The 26,826-nt window shown below is 40.8% G+C and overlaps 1 protein-coding gene and 1 non-coding gene across 4 annotated transcripts in view; both read left to right on the top strand.

Annotated features, from left to right (window-relative positions):
* The window catches only part of RANBP6 (RAN binding protein 6), a 101,587-nt gene that overhangs the window by 36,852 nt on the left and 37,909 nt on the right, over window positions 1–26,826 (top strand). The window contains exon 1 of one of the 3 annotated variants that reach the window (XM_066368116.1): window positions 13,772–13,787. The exons of the other annotated variants lie outside the window; for them this stretch is intronic. The gene's annotated coding sequence lies outside the window, so the exon portion shown is untranslated. Of the gene's footprint in view, window positions 1–13,771; window positions 13,788–26,826 lie in introns of those variants that run through there. 3 annotated transcript variants of the gene reach the window in all.
* LOC136396061 (small nucleolar RNA SNORA36 family) lies at window positions 6,244–6,375 on the top strand. The gene has a single exon (XR_010749488.1). It is a non-coding gene; the product is annotated as a small nucleolar RNA SNORA36 family (small nucleolar RNA).

Raw genomic sequence — 26,826 nt, 5'->3', positions numbered from 1 at the left:
GCAAGCAAACATATATCATATTTCAAAACTTATTTGACCAACAGTACCTAATCCACAATTCCACGGGTTTTTGTAGAGGCATGTAGTTCAAATAAGTTTTTGGAAAGTTTTATTAAAGGAGGAAATTTATTAAATATGCCGGCTGCATATAGCTTACACTAAGTCAGTCCCAAATCATGTGTGTGTCATTAATATTCTAGGGGTTGGTATATACTGTTAATTATACATGGGGCAGGGAAAAAACCTGACATCATGGTGTAAGCCTATACCTTTTGTTTTCTCCTATACAAGTTTGGGGAAAGTTTGAACTTGTGGGGGATGGGACACAATTTATTAGCAAGTTTATAACATCTGTCTATAGGATTCATAAAAAATGCTTTTACATTAAAACTTGCAAGGCAACATAATGGTAAAAATGTCACTTTACATACCAAAAGACATTCCTATAATTTCTAGTGTTCATTTGCTATTCCTTTCTTCAGATACATACATTAACTACATGCTTTCAGGAGGGGAGAGGTAGTTTCCATGGGAACAAATGCCTATAAATGGCCCATTAATATAAAAAAGGTTTAATTTAATCTTTCTCTCCCTGCACCTGGCTAGTTATTCACCCATTTCCCCATAAGTATGGGGGAAGGTCAGAGAATCCACGTCTCCTTCTGCTTCTGCATTTACAACACAATGCCATCAGCCATCTTGGTTTTATGTTTATCACACAAGTACATAGATCATTTACAAAATCTCTCTATATGCCTAGCCCAAATTAATAAAATGTTCTTTAAGCTTCCCAAAATATTAATATTAATTCTGTAGCTTTTGGTACCTTACAATACCCACTCCATCTGGTCCTCCTGGTTTCTTTGGGATCTCTCAATAACAGATTAATTTTATAGGTCTGGACATTCTGCGTTACACCAGATGAGGTCAAGCTGCAAATCGAGCCTGGCTACTACCAGTGCCAGTTCTGGGGCCACTGAATGAGGAATATGAATACAATGAAACCAGAGGTTGCTTGTTTGAGAGATTTTAGGAAAATCTGAAGTGTGAGTCAAGCTTGTGTGGGTGTTGGGCAGATTAAATATATTATCCTCACTTTGTTAAAGATGGCGCTGCCCACATGGAAGCCCATCTCCCAGATGATGATATTAGTTGCCCTTATGCTTGAAATGGGCGTGATTATATTAATGTGTGTTGGGGGCAGGTTGTGGGCAGGCAAGATCCTTGTAGCCAGGGGCTTGGTTTTAGAGCTAGGCCTTTCCCACCCTTTTTGATGTGGAGTGGTGCAATCCCATCATGCCTCAGATAAGTGACTTTGTATTAGAGACTTCCCTATTTTGTATATTGGATTAAAGGTTTTGATTTCTGCACTATAAAGTGGGGCAGACCAAGAGCTTGCTCTCTTGGTTCCTGAGATTAGCATTGGAGCAGAGAACAGGTTGGAGAGCAGAGTAAGGCCATGTGGAGGCCAGGAGAAGCAGCCAAGATGGTGGAGTGCTGAGTGAGAAGCCAGTTTGTGCACAGTTTGTGCAGGGAGAAGGAAGGAGATGGGGAACAGAGGTGAATAAGTCTGGTGAGGTAGAAACCTTTGATTCTAGGAAACTCAGATAAGTCAGTAGCTTTGTGGGCACTGAATGAGTGGGTTTTAGAGCCCTGTGTGTGTTTTTACTTGCCTGCCAGGTGCAAGCTAGGATTAAAGATAATGGCCCACCAGTTTTTGACTCCATTGTTTCTTTACCAACTGTTCAAATCCAATGGGAACCTGCATGTGAATGGCCACGATGGAGGCTCCTGGCTTTACAGTGGGCCTAAACGTTGAGTGGGGCAAGAACTCAAGGAATCACCTGGGCAGGGCAAACAGTGTGAGCCAAGTTAATAGAATCTTGGATGTGGCATCTGCTTGTCAGTTCTGCAGGAGGAGGGCTCATCAAAGGAACAATGGCCTCTGCCAGCACTTCTGTTTGTGAGAAAGCTGTTCTCACAATTCCCACCCTGATGCCCAACAATTCAAATACTCCCCTTATGTCCCTGGCTCCATTCAAGCTGCTGCCCCAGTGCAGGAGCTCAGAGGGAATGAGTCCAAGTAAGTCCATGCATGGACCCTTTAAGAGAAATGTCCTGGTAGCAAATAAATCTTGTATTGTTAATATGTGAAAGAAACTTGATGGCTGCATCCCAAATTTTTTTCTACAAAAAGTAACCAGGAGAAATGCATTATAAAGGTGTTTCAGGCAACTAGTCAAAAAAATATGTTTTCTGGAAAGAAATTTGAAAACTAAGAAAACAGCAACAATTTTACTAGGGGTGTCAGGATTATTGATAGGTATTCTATTTTAAAATTTGTTTTAATATACATAATTTTAAAATAAAAACAAAGTAAAAATGAGCTTTTAGATTACAAAGAAGAAAGCATGATGCTTAAAAAATAATTGATGTAGGTGAGGAAAAGGACACTATAGATAGTGGAAAATAAAAGTCATTCTTATTTGTAAAGATGAGATTGGCTAACTACAAAGCAATTATATAGATTGTTAATCCAAATTCGGAGGGACCCAAAATATGGAAGACAGGAATAAGGTCCATTGTTTACATATTAAAGCTTTATTGTCTAGCTTGGCCAAGCGGCAGGAACTCCGACAGAAATCTGACGGAGAGCGCGCAGGCCCTTTGTTCTACTTAGTTTTTATAGTTTTGTAAGTGGGAAGTACAGAAGCAAAAATTGCAGTTAGGAGCCCCTTACCGCTATTGGTTATAGTCATATGTCCTTTAACATGATAGGACCATGTTCAATTTGCAAACCATACATCATTTTGGAGAAAACAAAATTTACAAGTCAACACAATGGTAGAAAGATATCTCTTTACATATTAAAAGGCCTTCCTATATTTTCTAGTGTACATTCACCATCTCTCTGTCCAGAGTCACATGTGTTAACCACAAGCATTTACATAAGAGAGGTAGTTTCCGTGGGGACAAATGCCCACAAATGGCTCATAGTTATAAGAAAAGGTTTATTTTGGCTTTTCCCTTCCTGCACCTGGCTAGCCATTCACTCCTTTCCCCACAGGTGTGGTGGAATGTCAGGGAATCCATGCTTTCCTTCCCTTTTTATTTACAATACAATGGCAAGAGCCATCCTGGTTATGCCAATCACACAGTACAGAGACTATGTCTCGCAATTTCTCTGCACACCTTAACCCAAATTAATAAAATGTTCTCCAAGCCTCCTAAAATATTAATATTAATTCTGTAGCCTTTGGTACTTTACAACACCTGGGGGTGAAATGGCTCAGTGGCTCCTCATAGATAATTTTCAATTGATTTTTATATTTATTTTATTTACTTTATAATTGATCAGTTATCTGATGTGTTTAATAAGCTATGTAAAGTAAGTAGTTTAATCATTTGACAAATCGGGGATATGTATCATATCTCTGATACATGTATTATATTCATTAATCAAACTATAAAAATCTGTTTTGAGAGAAGCTCTAAACTCACAAAATCTGCCACAATGGGGTTTTGGGGGAACAGTTATAATTCCAACTACATTTTAATACTTTTACTGTATGTCTTGGAAAACCACATGAATTAACAGATTGACAAATTCTCAGGGAATTTCTGAGCTCACTTGAAGGGCATGGGATTTGACTGAGATTTTTCTTTGTAGATTTAGGTAGGTTGAGTTGGGCCCAGGATGAAATTAAAGTTGAGTGGAACAACTCAAGCACACGTCAAAGAAATTTACATTTGAATAGACAGCCCACAGAGCGCAGGAAAAGACAGGACTTCCTTGTTACATTCTGCTCATAAAATGAATGTCAGAGAGAAATAGTTCCTTGAAAACATTACACCAATTGAAGAAGCCAGATCCAAAGGCCACATACATGATTCTATTTATATGAAATCTCAAAAATATGTAAATACAAAGAGATAGAATATATATTTGTGGTTGCCAGGGTCAGAGAGGAAGGGAGAAAGGGGAATTACCACTAGTGAGTAAGGTTTCTTTAAGGAGTGATGAAAATGTCCTGAAATTGGATAGTGAAATGTTGTGCAAATAAGATTGTAAAATGTGTTTTTTATGTTTGCTCACTATATTTTGCATCGGCCTGCGCAGCACCATGTGTGTGTGGTCTGTGAAAGGCTGAGGTGCTTGCCCTCAGGGTGGCAGATTGCAAATTGCAGATTACCTTCCTGCTTGGGAGGAGCCATTGTATTGCTAATGTTTGCTGGAGAAGGGAATTTTTCCCCAGCCTGGGTTTTGCAGGAAGAGAAGAAGGAATACAGATGTGGAGCCAGAGCTGAGGGGCTTTGGGAGCTCCACTGAGGCTGAAGGGGAGGGGGGCTTTGATTCCAAGAGAAACTGGAGAAGATTTTCTGAATTGTGGAACCAGAGAATGCATCAAGGCTTTGGGAGCTCTGAATGAGAGGGAAGCAGTCTTCCCTGGCTGTTTGCTCATCCACTGGTACAAGACTTGAATAAACGGAATGACTCACAATTTTTTGGCTGTACTGTTTCTTTACCATCTGCTTGAATCCAATGAGAATCTGCATGACCATGATGGCAGTGGCCACTGGGCATACCTGAAGGTTGCACAACTTTGTGAACATACTAAATAACACTGAATTGTATACTTTAACAGGGTAAATTTGAGGATATGTGAATTATACCTTGTAAAGCCAGTATCCACGGCCACCATCATAGTCGCCTAGCCCATGCAGGTTCGCATTGGATTCAGACAGATAGTAATGAAACAGCAGAACCAAGAACTGGTGGGCCATTAGCTTTAACCTTAGCTTGCATCTGGCAGGCAAGTGAAAACACACACTGGCCTCCAAACCCACTCATTCGGTGCTCACAAAGCTACTGACTTATCCGAGTTTCCTAGAATCAAAGGTTTCTACCTCACTAGCCTTATTCACCTCTGTTCCCCATCTCCTTCTCTCTGCACAAACTTTGCACAAACTGGCCTCTCCCTCAGCACTCCACCATCTTGGCTGCTTCTCCTGGCCTCCTCCACATGGCCTTTCTCTGCTCTCCTCTCTAATGCTAATCTCAGGAACCAAGAGAGCAAGCTCCTGGTCTTCCCCACTTTATAGTGCAGAAATCAAAACCTTTAATCCAATATACAAAACAGGGAAGTCTCTGATACAAAGTCCACCCCATATCAAAAAGGGTGGAAAAGGCTTAGTCCTAAAACCAAGCCCCAGGCTACAAGGACCCTGCCTACTCCCAACACACATTAATATAATCACGCCCATTCCAAGCATAAGGGCAACTAATATCACCTGGGAGATGGGCTTCCACGTGGGCAACGCCATCTTTAACAAAGTGAGCATAATATATTTTATCTGCCCAACATACTTTAATAAAGATGTTATTTAAAACAAGATAGAGAAAAATGATTATTCAGATGCTGTAAGGCCAATAGTCACGGCCATCACAGCCAGGCACATGCAGGTTCCCATTAGATTCGATCAGCTCGTAATGAAACAGCAGAGCCAAAAACTGGTGGGCCACACCTTTATTCTAGCCTCACCACCAGCCAGCCAGTAAAAACAAACACACAGGGCACCAAAACCCACTCACACATTCTCCAGTTCCACAAACAAGAGACTCCTTTTTGGTTTTTCCGAGAATCAAAGGCCCCACCTCCAGTCTAAGTGGTTTCCCATCTGCCAACATAGCTTCTTATCCTCTGCACAAACTGGCTTCTCGAACTTCAGCACCCTGCCATCTTGGCTGCCTCTTCCTTCTCTCTCTGCACAACTCTGCAAAACATGGGCTCTTCTTTCACCTTCTTCACAAACTTTTCTTGGCATGAAAACCCCTCCTCCAGCACACATTAGCATAATAAAGCCCCTCCCCAAGCAGGAAGAAAATTAGCCAGTTCACATGGGCAGTGGCCATTTTTAATAATATAAGTGAACAAAATCAAATAACACAAATTTTAAAACTTATTTGCCCAACAGATGCCAAGGGTAGATAAAAAGTCCCTCTTAAATTGAGGCATCATCTTCAAAAGGACTCTCTTGATTTTAAAAAGTTAGACATACAGGCTTCACAATGTCCAAATCCTTCTTCCTACAAGACACCTCCCCACCATGTCATAGTTAATTGGTAATTTGTGACTTCTAAACTAATTTGCATCTCTAGGTAGAGAACTAGCTTGTCCTCAGGCAGGTGCAGCATTGCATTTCTCTGGAGCTGAAATGATGAGATATCAAAAGATTAGTTCATTCCAAAGTGTTGAGTTCAGTTCAGGGTAGCATCCCTGTTCTGTTAATGAAACTTTGGAACATTGAAACGGGCTAGGAACAATGAGTGGATGGAAAACATGACTCTCTCCATTTACTTCCCAGCCTACAAAATTGAAAAGAAGAAAAAAAAAAAAAAAGATTAGTTCAAATTTAAGAAGCAATGTTTGACATTAAAAAAATACAATTATAACTAAAACCACAAGCTATTTAAATATTTACTGACTCTAATAAAATATATCAATTTATTTAGTTTTATGCATGAAGTGGTGAAGCTTCTGTACCTCTTTAGAGTTTTAGGTTCTCATGAAATTGCCATTTTTTTATCTTTTTTTCTGAGGAATCTTGGCCTTTCCTGTTTTTGGATTTTTTTCTTTATAACTTTTCCAAATATATTGATTTTAGAGAGGGAGAGGAAGAAGGGGAGAGAGAGAAGGTGGGAGGGAGAGAAGAAGAGAGAAAGAAAGAAAGAAATCTGTTGTTCCATTTATTTATGCATGTATTGGTTGATTCTTGTACGTGCCTGTAAAGCCAGTAGCCACGGCCACCATCACAGATGCCTGGCCCATGCAGGTTCGCATTTGATTCGGAAAGACGGTAATGAAACAATGGAGCCAAGAACTGGTGGGCCATTACCTTTAATCCTAGCTTGCACCAGCGGGTGAGAAATACACACAGTGGGAAAACACTTCCCTTTCCATTCAGGGGTCCCAAAGCCACTGACTCATCCGAGTATTTCTAGAATCAAAGGCCCCACCAGCCTTATTTACTTCTGCTCCCCATCTCCTTCTCTCTGCACAAACTGGCTTCTCCTTTAGCACTCCACCATCTTGGCTGCCTCTCTTCTGCAATGATAATGGCAGGATCTGAGCAAGAAAGAGACCCCGGTCTGCCTTATTTTATAGTGTAGAAATTAAAGCCTTTAAGCCAATATATAAACAAGTAAGTCTCTGATACAAAGCCACTAATCTGAGGCATAAATGGGATTTCTCATAAGAGTGCACCACCCCACATCATGCACTAGTCAAGAGTGTGGAGAAAAGCTTAGTTTTGAGAAGATCTTAGTATTAGAAGGATGTTGAAAAGATCTTAGTATTAAAATCATGGGAAAGGCTTAGTCTTAAAACTAAGCCTTACTTAGGCCATAAGGAACTTGCCAGCTTACAGCCTGTCTCCCACACACAATGCAAACTATAAGCGAGCAAACACATACATCATATTTGCAAACTTATTTGACCAACAGTGCCCTGACCAAGGATTGAGCCTGCAGATTGGGGTTATCAGGATGCTAAACAACTGAGCTTCTCAGCCAGGGTCCTGGGTACATTTTAGATATATTTCAGCCTTTCCACAATATATGCGGATTTTTATGGGTACTAAATTACCTCATTATTTTCAGCTTACTTCATAGTGGACAAATGACCACTTGTGTTTTCTTATCTCCAGGAAGGCTCCTTTACCTTTGTGGGTCAAATAAGTGCAAAGGCACTTTTGTAAAATGACAATAATAGAGAAAAGATCGTCTAAATGGTGTGGAATCAACAGGACATCCATTTATAGAAAATAAATACAGACACAGACCTCATATCTTACACAAAAATTAACTCAAGACAGACCATAGGCCTAAATGTAAAATGCAATACTATAAAACTCCCAGAATAAAACATAGGAGAAAAGCATTTTAATTGGACTTATTGGGGTGACGTTGGCTAATAAAATTATGTATAATACAACATCTGTATATTGTACTGTGTGTTCACCACTCCAAGTACCATAAGAGAAAATTTATGTGACTTTGAGTTTTCTGATGAGTTTTTGGATACAACAAAAGTATAATCCATGAAAGAGAAAATTAGTTACCTAGAATTCATTAAAATTAAAACCTTCTGTTCTGCAAAAGGCATTGTTAAGAGACTAAAAAGACAAACCACAATCTGGGAGAAATATTTTTAAACCATAAATGTGATAAAGGACTTGTATCCAAAATATACAAAGAACTCTTTTTAAAAAAATAATTTTATTTATTTATTCAGTTTAGAGAGGTGAGAGAGAGAGAGAGAGAAGGGGAAAGGAGCAGAAAGCATCAACTCCCATATGTGCCTTGACCAAGCAAGCCCACAGTTTTAAACTAATGACCTCAACATTCCAGGTTGGCACTTGATCTACTATGCCACCAGTCAGGCCACAAAGAACTCTTTTTTTTTTTTAATTTATTTTTTACAGAGACAGAGAGTAAGTCAGAAAGAGGGATAGACAGGGACAGACAGACAGGAACAGAGAGAGATGAGAAGCATCAATCATTAGTTTTTCATTGTGCGTGCAACACCTTAATTGTTCATTGATTGCTTTCTCATATGTGCCTTGACCACGGGCCTTCAGCAGATCAAGTAACACCTTGCTGGAGCCAGTGACCTTGGGTTCGAGCCGGTGGGCTTTTGCTCAAACCAGATGAGCCCACGCTCAATCTGGCGACCTCGGGGTCTCGAACCTGGGTCCTCTGCATCCCAGTCCGATGCTCTATCCACTGCGCCACCGCTTGGTCAGGCACAAAGAACTCTTAAAACTCAACAATAAACAAACAATTCAATTTAAAGATGCAAAAGATCCAAATAAACACTTCATTGATGAAGATATATATAAATAGATAATAAATATGCATGTGAACTGATGCTCAACGTATTTGTTCTTAAAGAGATGCAAATGATAATAACGAGATACCACTACACAGCTATTAGAATAGCTAACAGCCAACATCAAATACCAGTGGGGATGCAGAGCAACAGGAACTCATTTGTTTCCAGTGGGCATACAAAATTATACAGCCACTTTGGAAGATAATTTGGCCATTTCTTACAAAGCTAGACATATTCTTACAATGCGTTCAAGCTATCTTGGTCCCTGGTAATTTACCCAAGCTAACTTGAAAATTTATGTTCATACAAAATCCTGCACATGAATGCTTAAAACAGCTTTATTTATAACCATCAAACAATGGAGCAACTGAGATTTCCTTAATAGTTGAATGGGCAAACAAACTGTGATACAATAGTGTATAATAGTATACAATGAAATACTATTCAACAATAAAAAAGGATGAGTTATAAAGCCTTGCAAAGACATGGATGAATCTCAAATGCATATTACTAAATAAAATAAAATATAAAATAAATCTGCAAAGGCTTCATAGTGTACCATTCTATTTACTTGATATCCTGGAAAAGGCAAAACTATAGAGATATGGAAAAGAGATCTCTCCAAGAACTGAATATGCTGGTACCTTGATCTTGGACTTTCTAGACTCCAGAACTGTAAGAAAATAAATGTCTGTTATTAAGTCAAAAAACAAAAAACTATAGAGATAGAAAACAGTTAAATTGTTGCTATGATTTAAGGGTGGGGGTGGATTGAATACCTGAAGCACAAAGGATTATTTTGGGTGGTGAAACTATTCTGTATGACACTGCAATAGTGGATACATGATGTTATACAATTATCAAGACCTGTAGAATTTTACAGGACAAAGACAAAACTCTAATGTATGTAAATTTAAAAAAACATTCAGGGGGTTGGGGAATCTCAGTAAGGAATTTATACTGTGACAAAATAATCTAGCTGTATTACAAGTATATGCAGTATCCTACAGGTGGGCATGAGGGAAAAGGTGCTAACCTACATAACTTTGGGAATAAGTGGAGTCTATATATCTAATAGGCAGTAAAACTACACATAAACACTGTACTCTAGTTGATAATTATTTCCCAGGAGGATATAGATGAACAATTCTCATAATGCTACATATGTATCCTGGATTTGAACAATTAAATAAATGGGAAACAGATGGTACAAGCCAGGTTTCTCACTGTTGCAGTAGGAATTTACAGATAAGCACAGGGAGGGGGGCTAAAATGATCTGTTTAACTAAAATGGATTAGTTTTAGACATTTGTGTGATCTAATGCAGTGGTCCCCAACCCCCGGGGCCGCGGACCAGTACCGGTCCGTGGGCCATTTGGTACCGGTCCACAGAGAAAGAATAAATAACTTACATTATTTTTGTTTTATTTATATTTAAGTCTGAACAATGTTTTATATTTTAAAAATGACCAGATTCCCTCTGTTACACCTGACTAAGACTCACTCTTGATGCTTGTCTCAGTCATGTAATACATTTATCCGTCCCACCCTAAAGGCCGATCTGTGAAAATACTTTCTGACATTAAACAGGGCCGTGGCCCAAAAAAGGTTGGGGTCCACTGATCTAATGTTTAGCTTAATATAGCTAGATGGTTAGGTAGAGAAATACTTATAGATATGTATTTATACATGAATTAGTATACATACATATATTTCCTCACTCTTCAGTTGAAAGGGCTTAGAAGCCATGACACACCAGTGACAGTGACCACACCTACCAACCAGATCTTGGTGTCTAATACCATTCTCCAATAAAAAGAACCAGGACTCTTTGGAGAGATGGCTAATTTTAGAATTGAGGTAGGAAATATACAAAATGAGCCTGGAATATCTTGTAGTGCCAGAAAATAACGACCTAAACCAAAAGAAAACAAGATACAATAATGGAGGTACCTCACAGGGTCACAGGAGCCAATTGAAGAACTCATGGCCAAAGTTAGAACAATTTAAGCAACAAAATAAAGTATTGAATTACAAGGCAAAATATAAAGTATCAATGAATCCATCCTGATATAAATAAACGAATAAAGAAACAGGCCCCAGCTTGGGAGACATGGTGGGTACTAAGGTAATCAGCAACCCCCAGCATGCTGGTCCTGCTGCAAGGTCACCAGGCGGTCAGGATGTGGGCGCAGAGCAGCCTCTCCCGGTGGGGATGCACTGGCACACTACTTTCGCTTCTTGGGTGGTGGGTGGAGGGGTGTTTGGGAAACCGCAGCCCCTACCCTTTTTTTTGTTTTGCTAGGTCACTGGCCTTCATGCTGTCCCTGAGGCCCTGGACAGAAGAAAATATTGGGCCCCTTAAAAAAAGAAAGAGAGAGACAGGGAAAATAAAAATACATGTTAACCATATCTTAAAATAAATAAAAATATTATGTACTATTAATGTTAAAATTGCAATCATGAAACCAAACTTGGTGTCATTAGAAAAAAGTGTCAGGTTGGAGTTTTGTGAGCCCTTCAGAAGTCAGGGTTCAGGGTGGGCAGGGGGGAGGGCGCTGGTGTTAACCCGCCTCTGGGTTAGAAGAGTACTTGTCAGGGATTTTGTAGAATGTTGGTCAGTTGAGATTTTTCTGACTTTTCCCCTCATGATCAGACTAGGGTTATGGGTTTTGGGGAGGAAGACCACATAGTAAAGGGTCATTCTTATCACATCATATCAAGGGTTCATACTATCAAAATAACTTTTCACTGTGGATAACAACTTTGATCATCTAGCTAAGGTAGTGTTTGACAGGTTTTTTCACTGTAAGGTTACTCCCCCACACACACACACTTAAAGAATGGGGAGTTACTGTAGGCTGTACACAGTGACTTCTGGGGGGGTCTTCTAACCCCGCTACAGCCAACGTTTTAGCAAGGTTTCCACTTCCTGACGTGTTCACCCTAATGCCTCTTCTCTCTTTTTCTGCCGCTCTGCAGTTTTCCATTTCTTGCAGAGAAGCCACTGTCTCCGGTATTTACGGCTTACTTAATCCTCTTGTTTCTGATGATTGTTCCAAGTGGGCAAAGTTGACTGCATGTGGGTGTTAATGGGAAGCCCCCAGAAATGCTGTATTTCTTGTAATTATGGAGAACTAATCAGGAGGAACTTTATCACTACGGTATTTCATTTTTGAACTGACAAGAAAGTGGTGTTTGTACAGTAAGTGTTTTTGAACGGTGTGGTTGATAAAAAGGGGGTCTGGAAGGACACCGCTTCCCTTATTTGTATTATTTCAGCAAAGTGGGGGATGGTAGTGGTGGGAGAGGTTATTGGAAGGCTTTCTGTTATTTGGGGAGGAAGCCATTAGATTTCTAATCTTTTGAATAGAGTAACATAACTTGTTTCTTTGTTGTAGTTCCTGTTCTCTGAGATTTGTACCCCAAGATCTTCCCACCTGCTATATAAACTTGATTACAGTATATATGCACGCAGATGTATGTTGGCTATGAAATTTATCTGAGTGTTGAAATGTTAGCAGCAGACACATTTTGTTATTTCTGGATAACTTACATTCAACACCAGTTCAGTAAACATGATTTATTTGGACAGTGTCCTGTGCCTAACACAGTCATTTAAAGCCAGTGCAGAAAACAAATGACAACTAGTATCTCAGTATTGCACTGTTTAGTCATGCCCAGAACGAAGGAGAGAAGGGAGGGAAGGAGGAAGGGAGGAGAATAGATAAATCTCTTTTGCAGAGGAATATCATCAATGTAGCAGAACTATAAATAATTTCTGTAGATACTGCACTAAAGAGGTGGAAGTAGCCTGACCAGGTGGTAGTGCAGTGGATAGAGCATTGGACTGGGATGAGGAAGGACCCAGGTTCGAGACCCCAAGGTCGCCAGCTTGAGCGCAGGCTCATCTGGCTTGAGCAAAAAGCTCACCAGCTTGGACCCAAGGTCGCTGGCTCGAGCAAGGGGTTACTCGGTCTGCTGAAGGCCCACAGTCAAGGCACATATGAGAAAGCAATCAATGAACAACTAAGGTGTCGCAACGAAAAACTGATAATTCATGCTTCTCATCTCTCTCCCTTCCTGTCTGTCTGTCCCTATCTATCCCTCTCTCTGACTCTCTCTCTGTCCCTGTAAAAAAAAAAAAAAAAAAAAAAAAAAAAGAGGTGGAAGTATGTCCCACCTATGTATGGGATATAAAAATGAGATTAAGAGACATGGACAAGAGTGTGGTGGTTACGGCGGCGGGGGGGGGGGGGGGGGGGGGGGGGGGAGCATAATGAAAACTAGATAGAAGGTGATAGAGGACAATCTGACTTTGGGTGATGGGTATGCAACATAACTGAATGACAAGATAACCTGGACATGTTTTCTTTGAACATATGTACCCTGATTTATTGATGTCACCCCATTAAAATTAATAAAAATTTATATAAAAAAAAAGAGGTGGAAGTAACTCCCCATTCTTTAAGTGTAGGCTGTACACAGTGACTTCCTTTCAAAGAGTACAAGATGGAAAGGGGGAGGAGTAACCTTACAGTGAAGAAACCTGTCAAACACTACCTTAGCTAGATGATCAAAGTTGTTATCCACAGTGAAAAGTTATTTTGATAGTATAAACCCTTGATATGATGTGATAAGAATGACCCTTTACTATGCAGTTTTCCTCCGCAAAACCCATAACCTAGTCTGATCATGAGGGGAAAAGTCAGAAAAATCTCAACTGACCAACATTCTACAAAATCCCTGACAAGTACTCTTCTGTTGATGTCTAGGCTATCTAAACCAAGAAAAATCTGAGAAACGGTCAGGCCAAGAAGAACCTAAGGAAATATGATGATGAAATATAATGTGGTATCCTGGCGAGATCATGGAACAGAAAAAGTACACTAGGTAAAAACTAAGGAAATTTGAATAAAGTATGAACTCTATGTACTACTAATGGATCAATACTGGTTCATTGTAACAAATGGACCATACTAATATAAGATGTTAATTGATAGAATCAATCAGAGTCTGAAAGACCAGTTTAACAGGCTTTAATGAAAGGAAACCTGCCAGGCTGTCTCGTAAGGGAGAGCAGCCCCAGCTACAGACTCAGACCATGTTTTAAGGGCTAGGTTTAGGGAAGTAGAAAGGGTAGCGGGGCATTTGCTGATTGGCTGTCGCTATCGCTGGGCACAGAGGTGCTTTTCACTAATTATGGATGTTGGTGCATTTTCAATCGTCAGCAGTTTCAACCGTCCATGACTTCATCGGACGTTCCTCTGTGGTTGGTCACCTGCCACAAGCCCTGAAAAGAAACTCATGCTGGCAGGGTTAAAGAAATGAAACCTAAGAGTAATAATCAGCAAAGTTGGATGTGGGATATATGGGAAGTTTGCACTATCATCACAACTTCTCTGTAAACCTAAAACTATTCGAAAATTAAAAGTTCACCTTATAAATTGGAGTATAAAAGGAAAGAAAAATGTCATGGCAACAGTGAACTACTTGGAGACCAAATGATATGCTCTGAGAGGCTAAGGGGAACCAACAGGCCTGGTCAGCAGACTGAAGGACTGAAGCCCCGTCCCCAGCCTTACTCAGATATTTATGAGCCAGTACAAATAAGGCAAGGAAGCAGACAGCAGAAGTTTTCAGGGAGTGAAGTAGAATGTAAGGAACATGCTGGCTCCTAATCCCTGTTCTGAGAGCCTAAACATTTTCTGTGTTGCTGAACCTTATCCTGCTGTTTTGCTGTTTCCAGCGTGCACTGTCTCCAGTACGGGTCAGAGAGGCCCCTGGACTCTCTTCTGCTCAGGGTTTTCACCCTAGGGCACCTTTTTGTCTCTGTTATTTTAACTCTGCAAGTCTTCACAGCATATTCCTATAGGAAAAAAAAAAGAGCATCAACCCAGGAAGCCCAATATTTAACTAATGGGAATTTCACAAACTCAAGAGAAAACATGGAAATTATTAAAGCATGAGAGTATTTCCAAAAGTGAGGAACATGAGTTTCCAGACTGAAAAGGCTTCCTATCTGGTATTCAACACAAATAAAACAAACAAACAACAAAACAAACAATATAAAACACCCACACAAAGATAATGATATTTCTATTTCAGATAAACAGAAAACTCTAAATGCTTTGGCAGAGGCGGGTCGGAGATAAAGATCAGATACATGGAACAAATAAAAAAGGCATCTAGGCCCTGGCCGGTTGGCTCAGCGGTGGAGCGTCGGCCTGGCATGCGGGGGACCCGCGTTCGATTCCCGGCCAGGGCACATAGAGGAAGCTTCTCCACCCCCCCCTCCTTCCTCTCTGTCTCTCTCTTCCCCTCCCGCAGCCGAGGCTCCATTGGAGCAGAGATGGCCTGGGCGCTGGGGATGGCTCCTTGGTTTCTGCCCTAGGCGCTAGAGTGGCTCTGGTCACGGCGGAGTGACACCCCGGAGGGGCAGAGCATCGCCCCCTGGTGGGCGTGCTGGGTGGATCCCGGTCGGGCGCATGCGGGAGTCTCTCTGACGGTCTCTCCCCGTTTCCAGCTTCAGAAAAATACAAAAAAAAAAAAAAAAAGGCATCTAACTTCCCAACAGTATCACTAGACATAGAATGCATTGACTCACAAATGCCTTACAAATTCTGTAGGAACTTGTATTCATCCTAGCCGCACTAGCAATCAAGTATAAAGGTGGAATGAAGGCATTTTTAGATGCATATAGTAGCAATAAATTTACTTCCAGCTATACTTTCTAAGAAAGCCATGGAGAATGTGCTTCACCAAATGAGAGTATAACCAGAGAAGTGAAAGACACGGGATCCAGAAAACTGGACACCAACACAACAGAGAGATATGATGAGGAGAAAGCGAGATCTGGGGTGATAGCTGCACAGATGTCTTAGATAGTACCAGTCCAGATCAGAGCCAGAGGATTTCAAGAAAACACAAACAAACCAAAAACAAACAAACAAACAAAACCCCACCAGTCATGTGATATGTTTGACAGTGTGGGAAATTGTGTTGGGAGCTTGTTGTAGAGTGTGGAAGAATTATAATATATAAAAAAAATTAAGCAAGTAAAAAAGGATAATGATCATGGAAAGGTCAATATCAACAAAGGAAATAAAATCATAGTGTTTTGAATTAGTAGGAAACTATGTATCTGGACATAAAATGTAAATACTGATTTAACTAAAAAATCTTAATAAAAATTCTGGGATTAGAACAGTAGAAGTGGGAATGAAGGAAATGGGCTGAGATAATGGGGGTGCAAATAAGCCAAACCCTCACTTAATGTATTAGTTTCTGAGGATTGCTGTAGCAAATTAACGCATACTGGGTGGCTTAAAACAACAGTATTTTCTTTTCTTACAATTCTGGAGGCAAGAAGTCTGAAATCAAGATGTCAGCAGAGCCATGCTCCCTTTGAAGCCTCTAGCAAAGAATCCTTTCTTGCCTCTTTCTTTTTTTTTTTACAAATGTTTTTTTTTTATTTTATTTATTCATTTTTAGAGAGGAGAGAAAGAGGGAAAGAGAGAGACAGAGAGAGAGAGAGAGAGAGAGAGAGAAAGGAGAAGGAGCTGGAAGCATCAACTCCCATATGTGCCTTGACCAGGCAAGCCCAGGGTTTCGAACTGACAACCTCAGCATTTCCAGGTCGATGCTTTATCCACTGCGTCACCACAGGTCAGGCCTTTCTCGCCTCTTTCTACCTTCTGTTGGCCCCAGGAATTCCTTGGCCTGTGGTAGCATAACTCCAATCTCTGCCTCTATTTTCACATGACCATAATCTTCTCAGTGTCTCTATGTACCCTCTCTTCTTCTTATAAGGAGATCAATCATTGGATATAGGGACCACCCTAAATCCAGGGTGATTTTACCCCTAGATCATTAACTAATTACATCTGCAAAGACCCTAATTTCAAATGAAGTCTCATTCTGAAATTCCAAGTGCACATGAATTTTGGGTGCACTATTCAATCTAGTACCATAAAAAGGAAGTCTATGAATAATGCCCAAATTTTACACATCAAGAAGAAAACATATATTCTACATGGAAATAAAACTTAAAAAGTATGTTAAAAACAATTGAAAGCAGTTGCCTTTGTGGAGCAGGAATCAAGAGTGGGGAAAGATGAGATGGGGACTGCTGCTTTATTTCGAACTATTTAATATTATGTAATTTTCACAACTAAGTATGTGTATTGCTCTCTCTTTCCCTAACAGCATAAATCACAGGCTGAGGAAGATCTTTCTTGGCCTTGAGCTGTGGTGCCTGGGGTAGGGGTTGTGGCTGAAGTCAAGCTGTTCCTTTTACTTACTCTAGTGTAAACTCTTACTTGGTTTTGCTTCAGCAATGTGCTGGAATTTCTCTAGAAATCTGAACTTCCACAAAGGCTTTCTCATCCAGGAGTTCTCAGGCTGCAGCCAAGAGCAAAGGCTAGAGCTGGTTTCTGACTTCGATTTGTATGTCTATTACCCAACTCACGAGTGGGTGGGAATTCTCTTGGGTCTCTCGGTAGTTTCTGCCACAGTTCCCTCAAATTTGAAGATAAATAACACATTATTATTGGGCGTAGGGGTACAAAAGCAAGGCATGTCTTAGTCTGCCAGGACGCTGATGTCATTATTTTTGAGCCATGTTTTCATTTGGTTTTCTAATACTTCTACAATGCTGCTTAGCATACAAAGACACCCTCTCTAAGGACAGCTTTGCTGAGAAAATAAATAAATATAGATTTTGACACATATATTAATATAGCTATACATTTCTCTGACAATTTTTAGAGAAGAGGAAAAAAGAGGTGTCCATGCTAGAAAACTTGTAAATGAGAATGAAGTAGAGATGGCTATCATAAGGGCTAAGTGAGTAAGTCTTTGTCAGTTGCCAACCCTCATAGCTGCTTAAGGAAAACTAGTCTCGCCTGAGAGAGAAAAAGAATTGCAGAGGAAATGAGATTTCTTAATCTATGACTTGTTTCACTTGTGTCATCTTGAGTTTGCCTACATTAGTGATTCTCAGTAAATATAATCTCATGTCTAATTTTGCACTAATAAAGATGGGATAGAGTAGAGGAAAGGGGGGTTCAATATCATGATGTAGGCCACAATTTCTTATCACAGTTCCCAGAAAACATTACTTATTGCAATTTAATTTCTCTTCAGCACAGTCTCTGCCTCAGGGGACCAGACTGAGCCAAGACTCTTGACATAAGCAAAGTTTACAGTCAACACTCTTCCTGCCATTGTTCTGTTTCTTTATCCCTTTTAGATAGCCATTTCTCTCAGTCTACTTCTTGGCTGTGAAGACAACACATTCAAACATTGCCACTTGCCTAGCCAAGTCTTCCCCACCGCAACTGCCCCAGGCATTTAACACATACTCATTGAGGGCATAATGTGCACACATCACCAAGAAGGTCCTGAAGATACTGGAGGATATGGAAGACATGGGCTCATAAACTAGCTAAGGAGACCTATAGTGCTCTGTGTTCTAATTGGATCCACTAATCTATGTTAAATTACATAAGTGACACCATACTCTACTCTCTGAGAAGTGTCTGCATTTTAAGAGGGTCTCCAGAGATGCAAAACTCATCATTCCCCTGATGGTGGAAATTTTAGTAGGTAACAGGCTCACGAGGGAGAGATGATGGGACCAGAAGGTATATACCAGACCAAACCATGAAGAGAATTGTTTACACCAATCAGACTGTGAAGAGGTCTCTACAAAACGTGTAAAATTCTTGATAAAAATGTACTCACTAGCTAAATAGAAAGATTAATAGAGAAGCAGAGAGACAGGTAGATGATAAATAAATACACAAGTGACTTAAATTACATTTTTTCACATAATTACTATACAGAATTGTACAGTATATACTATATAGGTATTGGAGAACAGACAAAGCAAAAGGGGAACACTGAAGGTACTGCAGCAATGGAGAAAAGCAGCTGTTACTGCTAAGTCTGGGGAACTAAAGAGTTTGCATCCCACCACTGCAGCAGATACCCTGGGGATGGACTTACCTTACTCAGACAAGGGACTCAACACCACATGGGCCAAGTGAGTGGGGGGGAGCCTTCAGATATCAGGAGTGATCAGGTCCTAATGCACTGGACTCTGTTAGCCTGGTGTCACTTGGGTTCAGTGACGGGATTCAAATACTTTAACAATCAGTTCTCTGCTCTAATGACTATTTTAAGTATAAAAAATATATATACTAAAAGGTAGTTTATTATTTCATGCTTTCAGTTCTTAAGAACAATAAAAGAACTACACAAAACTAGATTATAGGAGTTTTAAAATATTAATGAAAAAATATTAAATAATACCTGACCAAAAAACACAATAAAACTGTTATTTAAGATATTTCCATATTGCTTCTTGATTGATGTCCTCACTTGCAATTTTTTTCACCTGTGGATGGAATGAACATTACCATTCCTACGGGTGCTTAGGATATGCTAGTGCACAGGTGAACATTAAAAAAGAGTAAAGGGGCCCTGGCCGGTTGGCTCAGCGGTAGAGCATTGGCCTAGCGTGCGGAGGACCCGGGTTCGATTCCCGGCCAGGGCACACAGGAGAAGTGCCCATTTGCTTCTCCACCCCTCCGCCGCGCCTTCCTCTCTGTCTCTCTCTTCCCCTCCCACAGCCAAGGCTCCATTGGAGCAAAGATGGCCCCGGCGCTGGGGATGGCTCTGTGGCCTCTGCCTCAGGCGCTAGAGTGGCTCTGGTCGCAACATGGCGACACCCAGGATGGGCAGAGCATCGCCCCCTGGTGGGCAGAGTGTCACCCCTGGTGGGCGTGCTGGGTGGATCCCGGTCGGGCGCATGCGGGAGTCTGTCTGACTGTCTCTCCCTGTTTCCAGCTTCAGAAAAATGAAAAAAATGAAAAAAAAAGAGTAAAGGATGTAAATTTGTGATTTCCACATTGGGCGGCTGCCCAGGCACCCAGCTTAGAGAGAACCCTGATTACAATTGCCATTTTAACAACCGGTTTGCTGAACTCAACAAAAAATTAGGCATCAGTTCTGCCAAACCAGTGTCAACTAACTGAATCTCACCACTGATCTGCTGCCTTGGTGGTTGGAAATGCTGCCCTTAGTATTCAGGGTAAACATGACCACAGACTCTTTTATATTTCTAACCCAACTAACTTGACCTAAGTTCAAGATGCCTTAATCAGATTCCAGGAAGATGCTAGTATTGTGACTCATACTATACCTACTGGTCCTCCGTCTGGAGCATTTATTGCACTAATTTTGATAACCTCACTATTGTCATGTCCCAACTTATATCACCAGGTTTCTGTTTTTCAGTGAGCAAATAGCAGCCCCTCCTTGGATCACTTCTGTCACTGTGACATTTGTTTCTCAAGGAGCCAAAGCAGCCCCACCTAGACTCTCTCCTGTTGCTTAATTCCTCAGATTAGAGCTGAGACTTTCTTTTGTTCCCACTGCTCATTTACAGCCCCTGAAGCTTTAATTGAGAGGCTCACCAGGCCTTTCTATTGGGTAATTAAAAATGTAAAGAAGACTGAGGTAACTGAAGGGAAAAAAAGTGCCACTTTTAAAAACTTAAGCAACCGACGTTGCCCCTGCTGGATATCATCCCGTTTCTTCAGCCTTCTTGAAAGTAATCAAAAGCAAGTGAAAAAAATCTTGTGCATTCTCTATAGAAATTAGTAATTCAGAATATGTGTATGGTCTTTACATGATATATATTCATCTTTGTATTATATAATATGTGGTGTACTTTCTGCCTCCGGATGGCATAACTAAGATGTAATGTTTTATTGACTTAAAAAAATTAAATGCTTATATAGATTGCACAGAATTTTATGATCTGGACAAAATATTTAACATTGAAACCAGTTTAAATTTTCCCTGGCCAGATGGCTCAGTTGGTTAGAGCATCGTCCCAATATACATAGGTAACAGGCTCAATGCCCAATCAGGAATGGATTGATGTTTCTGTCTCTCCCTTCTCTCTCTAAAATTAATAGAATAATTTAAAAACACACAGTTTAAGTTTAATGGACATCTTTTGGAGTTATTACCATAAAATATTAGTTTTACTCAAGTAAAATTATGTCATAATCTTTGGTTAAGTATGTTTGACAACTTTCCCAAGGTTTGAATTTTAAGAAACTTTTTCTTAAACCTAGAAATGACTTTGAGTTATTCCAATAAGCCCCCTCTCCTTAGAAGAAAGAAGTTATTGAACTAATCAAGCCTTTTAAAATATGCTTTAAATTTCATGGGAAGTTTTATCAAATAAATAAATAAATAAAAACTATGTTCTACTTGTATACATATTGTTCTATTAAAATGAATGTCCTAGTGATTTCAGCCTACCCTAAGGAGGCACTTGCAAAGATTCAGAGCCAAGTTCAAACAGGGAGCTCTCAGGGATAAAAGGTGTTCTGACAGACATGGTGCAAGACGAGCGATGATTCCACCAAGGCAGCAGATCAGTGGTGGGATGCAGCCAGTCGGCACTGGTTTGGCAGAACTGATATCTAAGATTTTGTTGAGTTCAGTGAACTAGTTGTTAAAATGGCACTTGTAATCAGGGTTCTCTCTAAGGTGGGTGCCTGGGCAGCAATAAAATATTACATCTTAGTTATGCCATCAGGCAGTAGTGCTCTGGGTGTTTGAGTCCACACATTGGAACACTTATAAATCATCTCCAGTGCTCAGTGCACACACTTCCAATGAACCATGTGCTATATTTTTTAATCTTGCATATTTTTTCTTTATATATTGAAATTGTATGTTGAATCTAAAAATGTGAGCATTGTATTATTATTTTATGTCATTTCATAGTAATTATCATTTACGAAGAAATTATCTTGGAATATTTTATCTTACAGGAAAGCAAAATTCTTTATCAGTTATATCATAGTCAAATCTGTAACTATGTTAAGTTTTGTCATTTTAAGTTTTGTCATTTATAGATATTGTTTTACTCTGATGCATTTGCAAATGTTACATCTTTAGAAAGATCCATAAAAAGGACTCTGACTTTCTTTAACTGACAGGTTTCAAAGCAGGTCATATTTTTAAACTAAATGATTTATAAAATTCTAAGGAATAGCTGAATTCATGAAAATACTGGCAAATAATCAGGATAAACAAAAATTGGTTATATGGGATTAATGAACTGAGAATAATTATTATTCTTATTACCATGTTCAAAATATTACTGATTTTTAGATCTTTTTGTTTTCCAGATATAAGGAAACTTGTATTTTTTTCTTAGAGCAGTTTGGTAAACTATACCTTTGTAAGCAATATTGAAGCATTTATATTTTTCTCCCTACCCTAATCCCTCTAGAATTTAAGATAATGAGTATTATAATCTGAGAGAGAAAGAGAGAGAGAGAGAGAGGGAGAGACAGAGAGAGACAAGAACATCGAGCTGCTCCTGTATGTGCCTTGACCGGGGAATCCAACTGGCAACCTCTGTGCTCCCGGAACCGGGACAACGCTCCAACCAATGGAGCTATCCGGCCAGGGCTTAACTTTAACTGATTTTTAAAAAGACAGAGAGGAAGGGAGAGGGGGGAGAAAGACGGGATGCATTCATTTGTTGTTCCACTCAGTTGTGCATTCTTTGGTTGCTTCCTGTTTGGGCCCTCACCAAGGATCAAACCTGCAATCTTGTTGTTTTGGGACTTGGCTCTTAATCAACTGAGTTTACCAGCCAGGGAATCATAATTTTCATAACAATATGTTTATTTGCATGAATCCAATAAGAATCTGGTCTCTTTATAAAAGCACACATGAAGCCAATTTTAAATTGTGGTTTTATTAACCAAGACTTTGACTGAAATGCCAAGTCTGAAAGAGACATGCCTGGGCTGTGGATGTCACCAGAAAGCTTTAAAGAATTAAGGTTGACTTTGAAGTCAATGAGAACCAGGGGAGAATGGGCTTTGCACCGAATGGCCTTGTACCTTGCTCATTCACGTGGTCTATGGCAGTTTTGGTTTTTTTTTTCAGAGACAGGAGAGAGTCAGAGAGAGGGATAGACAGGGACAGACAGACAGGAACAGAGAGATAAGAAGCATCAATCATTAGTTTTTTGTTGCACATGTGACACCTTAGTTGTTCATTGATTGCTTTCTCATATGTGCCTTGACCACGGGCCTTCAGCAGACCGAGTAACCCCTTGCTGGAGCCAGCAACCTTGGGTCCAAGTTGGTGAACTTTGCTCAAACCAGATGAGCCCGTGCTCAAGCTGGCGACCTTGGGGGTCTCGAACCTGAGTCCTCAGCATTCCCGTCCAATGCTCTATCCACTGTGCCACTGCCTAGTGAGGCTATGGCAATCTTTGTAGGTAGGAATCAACGGTTGTTTTCCTGAAAGATGGCAAGGAAGGAACCTCAAGACATTCTGGGAGACCTCAAGAACATGAGGAATTTACCCAGACCTATATATATTGCAGTCAAAGCCTGAGAGCAACTATGCAGTTTAGCGTCTTCACCCTGCGGGGCTAATAGAAGCTCAGTCTGAAAATTCTTTAGGAAATTCCAACAAAGCTGATTTAAAAGAGCCTATACAATCAATTGCTATTCCAGTAATTGAAACTGGACTTAATGCAGTAAACAGTCTTGATTTGGCTATCTTTAATAAAAATGAGGGGAATTTTAGGGGAGAAATTATATATATATTATTTGACTTATTTTAGAGAGAAGAGCGAGAGAGAATAGGGGGTGGGGAGCTGAGAAGCATCAGCTCATAATTGCTTTTTGTATGTACCTTGACCCGGCAAGCCTAGGGTTTCAAAGTGGTAAGTTCAGCACTCTAGGTTAATGCTTTATCCACTGTACCACCACAGGTCAGGCAAGAAATTATATTTCAATAGAATCTATAATACACAGTCATGGATATTAGATGCTAGTTAGTTATATTTTTCACCTACAAATTAAATTGAATCCTGAATTTTCTGGTTTTCTTTTAAACTGATGTTTTATTTTTCTCCCATCCTTTGACTTGGAATTATTGAGAACAACCGATGCAGTATAAGTTATACAGAATTTACCTGAGCAGTTGATGACATCATCAGAGATATTTAAACTGCAGATAAAAAGAATCTGTCAGACTGTCACTGCTTACTTTCACTGCAGCAAAACAAACTTTGAGTCTTACATCTAGAAATCTTTTCAACTGATAGGCTTACAAACTTAGAAACTAGTTTATAATTTGCTCTATGAACATTAACCTTTGTTTTTTTTCTGTTCTCACAGGCATATCCTTTATTAAATACCTGATTACTTGTTTACACAGTATAGGTCTCACATTGAAAGCCCATCTGTATCACCACCCTCTAAAGTGAGACTCAACAATTTAACTGAACTGACTTATTTTCAGGACTACATAACTGAATCAATAAAATGTATAGGGCAATCTACCAACTCTGCTTCCGGAATATAAACCTATACTATTTAAAAGGGCAGACTGAAGGGACCAAAGTTCTGCCATTTTGAAACTGCTTTTCTTTTCCTGCCCAAGAGATTCAGACAGAAAAATACCTACTTTAGGAAGGGAATATTAGGACATTTCCATTAGTCTAATTTGCATTAAGTAGAGGAAACAAAAAGGCTTGAGGCAGGGGACACACCTTTATCCAGGGAAACCCCTTCACCAACTTAGTCTGAGTCACTGTCAAGTCAGTCCTGCCCTCTATCATCGGCTCATACCTCTTCTCAGACTTTTAGTTACAATAATTCTCCTCATTTTTAGTTCATGCCTTTTTAACCTTCTTGTCAAATCTATCACCTCTAGGATACAACAATTCTGTAACAAGGTAAGGAAGCTTCAGATTTCCAGCTAATCCCTACCCTGAAAGAATCAGCTAGCAGCCCCTCTATTCTAGCCTCATATCCCATTCCTTGTCTCCCTTAGATCAGGCAGGGGGAGACCTTCAAATCCTTCACAGGCAGAGACCACAACCCTCATCAGCAGGAAGCAGTTATTGAAGATAGATCCTTTCCCTCATCACCCCTAAAAGATTTCAGGGATGAAGTCCCTGTGCAGGAATGAGACAAGATAGCAAGAAGCTAGGAAAATTTCTTGGCAAGTAGAATGGGAAAACAGAGAAAGATAGCTGAATAAACTTGCTGAGCAATTTATAGCCAGATACTGACAGTCACTTCCCTAGAGATAACATCTAGGCCTCAGTTGTGTTTTAGCTCCCAGCCCAGGTGAGCAACGCTAGGACTAATGACCCCTTGCCCTGGCACTGACCAATCAGTAAAGGCCTCCACTCTGAGAGGGGACACCTGAAATCCTCCCCTAAATTCCCAATCTTTAAAAACCCTCAAAGAACTCAGCATGCCATGCCTTTCCCTTTCTCCTTCCCTCTTTCCCTCTTTACCCCCCACAGCCGTGTATCTCCTAAACTTTTAGTGTCCCTGTGAGACTTGCTACCAGGGGAGCAGCAGGTCTTCCTAGACCCACCCCTGAACCTGTCTCTAAAGCCCCCTTTTCTCTGACTTCACTGTGTAGGCTTATTTCCTTCCCATAAGGTTTCTAGAGAGCCAAGGCAACCCGGCCTAGGCTCCCCTATTGCTTCTTCTGTCCTAAGCCCTTCTTCTTCCACTGTCTCCAGCTTTAATAAACGTGCTTTCAAAATCACCTGGTCCCATGTTGTGAACTTTTTGCTGCACGAAGTCAAGAGCCCACACACTCCAGCTGGCCCTAGGCAGACCCAAAAGGCCAGGTCCCCAGTCCAATAACAGAGGGACCACAAAACTGGACTAAGACCTCTGAGGAAGGGACATGAACAAGCTAGGGATGGTGTCTCTGGAGCGGTGCAATGGAGCTGGTCCTAGGACTGTTGGGAACATTGCAAATTAGAATTAACTAGAGAAGACAAAATGACGATGGAGTAGGCGGATGTACCAACTTGCACCTCCCAGAACCAAAGTGGATTACAAACTAATTTTAAGAACCATCATCTGGAAGAACCAACTTTGGACTGAACAAAGAGGACTCTTCAACCAAGGAACACTGAAGAAGGTACACTGAGACTGATAGGAAAAGCAGAAATACGGAGAAGGCTGCCCAGCTCCCCAGAGCGAACGGCAGCCAGAAGAGACTCGTGTGGCGGGAAGTGAGTTTAGCAGAGAGGGAAGGGTCCTGAGTCCCAGGAACAAAGCCCCAGCCTGCAGCCCCAAAGCCTAGAAGAGGCATATGGACAGTATTTAGCTGGAAACAAGAAAGGATACTGTTTGTGAGAAAGAGACTGATTTCTCAGACTCAGGATTCTTCTGAAAGGGGCCGTGCAGAAAACCTCTCTCACAACCACTCACCCGGGGCTTTGGGGGAAGGGGAGAGAGGAGAGGACCAGAGCAGTGGGAAGAGAGTGTAATCTAGGAGGCACAGGGAGAAACATTTTGATAGACAGCCACCCTAAACTCTAGGACAAGTTCCTCCCCAAATCTGAAGTGAATATTTCCCTTGGAAACAGCAATATCAGCAAAGGGAAGCAGGACACCAGACAAACAAGCTCTCCCGCAGCACTCAGAGCAGAATCGCTTATTGGAGGGAGCTTTCCGGACTACAGTAGTGAGTCTTAGGGTTTGAGCTGCAGCGCCTACACCCACACGGTTGAGGGCTCACCGAGGGCGAGCAGCGGTGGGATGCAGAAGTGCGCTTCTGTCAGCAAGGGCGGAAGCTGGCTGGCCACCACTGTGGCCCAGGTTTGAGCTCAGTCTTGCTCGGCTGGGGAGGAGGGGACGTGCAAAAGTGGTCAAGCCCAGCTGCAGGCCGCCTGCAATCCAGCCTGCAGGGGAAGGGCAGGAGCCCCGGAAGGGGTAGAGACCCACCCTTGAGCAAGGGCGCAGGAGCACAGCCTTGCACCACCCATAGAACCGAGGCTTGTGGCCTGACTTGGGAGCCGGCTTTTCCCATGGAGGGTGAAGCCAAAAACCCAGAA

The sequence above is a fragment of the Saccopteryx leptura genome, chromosome 2 (assembly GCF_036850995.1).
Source record: "Saccopteryx leptura isolate mSacLep1 chromosome 2, mSacLep1_pri_phased_curated, whole genome shotgun sequence".
Lineage (NCBI taxonomy): Eukaryota > Metazoa > Chordata > Mammalia > Chiroptera > Emballonuridae > Saccopteryx > Saccopteryx leptura.
The sequence above is the reverse complement of the archived record's forward strand: the minus strand, read 5'-3'. Positions and strand labels throughout refer to the sequence as shown.